Source organism: Gigantopelta aegis, chromosome 14 (assembly GCF_016097555.1).
Source record: "Gigantopelta aegis isolate Gae_Host chromosome 14, Gae_host_genome, whole genome shotgun sequence".
NCBI lineage: Eukaryota > Metazoa > Mollusca > Gastropoda > Neomphalida > Peltospiridae > Gigantopelta > Gigantopelta aegis.
In genome coordinates, this window is record NC_054712.1 from 49,598,709 (window position 1) to 49,601,208 (window position 2,500).

Consider the following 2,500-nt stretch of genomic DNA (forward strand, 5'->3'; position numbering starts at 1 on the left):
ACGTTAACATTGTCGCCCATGGGATTTTCGGTTGAGGGTTGGGTACTAGGGTGCAGATAATCCAGACGAAGTGATATTCAGATCAATTAGTGGCGCCGTAATGATTGATAACGGTTTGAACGTCCGGTTTTTAAGAGGTACAATTTACACTAAATGAACACATATTCGTCCGGTGTTCAGTTTAGAGAGATTTCCGGTTTACAGAGGTACACTTCCGGTCTTGGGGGATTTTCGCTGTATAAGTAAGTTCAATGTAAGTCTTTCTTCAACCAATAACAAGTCGCCTTGCAAACATGATTAATGATGTACCTGTTTTGTTAGAACTTAAGTAAAACAATAACTTTATATTGTGACCCGGACAGGTCAATACATGCATATATCATGTGATCGTTATTTGCAACTTCAGTTGTCTTTTTTGGAAAAATAATAATCATTGTAATTTCGTGACGGTTATAGCAGGTTTAACTATTCATGTTGGTTTTAAAAAAAAGGCCACTGGCCGCATGAACAGGTGGCTGTTATATACAGGTAAAATAAAGAAGAAAATGCAATGGGCGGGATTTATGGTGGACGTTATATACAGGTGGAAATTTGCTCCACCCCACGTCCCGTATTATTGATTCTGCAACACCACCATTTTTTTTTTCACCATCCATAGACAACATAATGAACTGGTTTGGTGCATTTCATTTTTATTTCCACTTACTTTCGTGCTTATATCCAATTAATGTTCAAGCACACTGTCCTGGGCACACACCTCAGCTATCTGTCCAGGACAGTGGGTTTGTTTGTAAGTTGGTTAGTGGTTAGTGAGAAAAAACAGGGTGTTGTGGTCTTGCACCTACCCACTGAGTCCTTTAGAACTTGCTCTGGGTTGGAGCCGGTACAGAGCTGCGAACCCTGTATCTACCAGCCTCTAGTCCAATGGCTTAACCACGACGCCACCGATGCCGGTTCTTGTTTGGTGCAACTATGCATCGTGCTGCACTGCTTACCTTTTGCGCCATTCAGTTTCAAAGAGTACGACCCTTGTTGTTTTGGGGTGGGGCGTGTGTGCGTGCGTGCGTGCATGCGTGTGTGTGTGTGTGTGTGTGCATGCATGAAAGGCTGCGAGTTTCTTTCCTTTATCTCCGGACACCTGACTAAATGTCGAAATAATCCTATGTTAGATACCAAATAGTGTTAGTTTATAAAGTACAAAGGATACACAATACAGATACGCCTTTCTTAATATGACGTCATAAATGACTATGGGCAGGACGTAGCCCAGCGGTAGTAACAGTACAGAAAGAACACGGATCGATCCGTAAAGAGTATGATATTTTAGCTACAACGGTTGCATTATTTAATAAATAATAAAGTGTTATTGTTAACAATACTTATTTGTATTATGTAATACGTAGCCTATACGTTTTGTATGATGGGTATCCTTGATGTGTGTAGAGTATACCTTATGTACGTAGTGTTGCTTTTCACATAATTATATAAATAATAGTTTCATATACTTACCTTTTGTGACACCCAATAGCCGATGTGTATTTTTATGTGTGTCGTTAACCATTCATTAAATTAAAAAATTACGTACGTAGTGTATACATCATGTACTTAGCGTATACATCATGTACGTAGTGTATATTACATTTATTACCCATATGGTTAAAGTATCTTGGAACATATCAAAGTGATACGTCTCACCAGTTGTAAATATTGATAGTAACTTAAAGGAACATTCCTGAGTTTGCTGCAATTTTTAAGATGTTATCGACTAACAGACTTTTTAACGATTGTAATTACATATCAAATATATTTTTTTCTGTATAAAATATTAGTGGCTGTATATTAAACGTGTTTCTGATCGTTCTAATATTTGTACTAGGTTAAATTCCATTTTATTTCCTAAATGTTTATTTTTTTTCGTACGTGGGCTTCTTACAAATATTAAGACGACAAGAAACACGTTGAATATACAGATACTGATATTCTAAACAAGAAAATATATTTAATATATAAGTTTAATCGTAGAAATAGTTTATTAGTCGGAAACATCTTAAAATGCAACAAACTCAGGAATGTCCCTTTAATATTTTTTTTTTTTTTTTTTTTATCAAAGCTTGGCATATGACAAATTTGTACCAGGCAACGTCCATGACTAGACGCTTAGACGTAGGAACGATATCTGGAGTGGGGGATGGTAACAACCTCTATGGTGGGGAGACAAGCCATATTTTAACTTTTATTTATATAGAAAGGGCCTGTTATTTCCTGACTTGTTCCAATAACAAATCAACAAGAAACCACGTGATCGGGCGTATCCCGCCTTTTCACAGTTTTGTCGATCGATCTTAATTTTGTTTTGTCATACACCCTTTAAGGTTATTGTAAGCTAAGGTCGTTTAATAAAACGGGCTATCAATTGTAGGAAAACGTTACGGTCGCTACCTTAGGCACTTAAAACGATAACATAGGCCTAGGTACTTGATGACAGGATAATAAACCATTC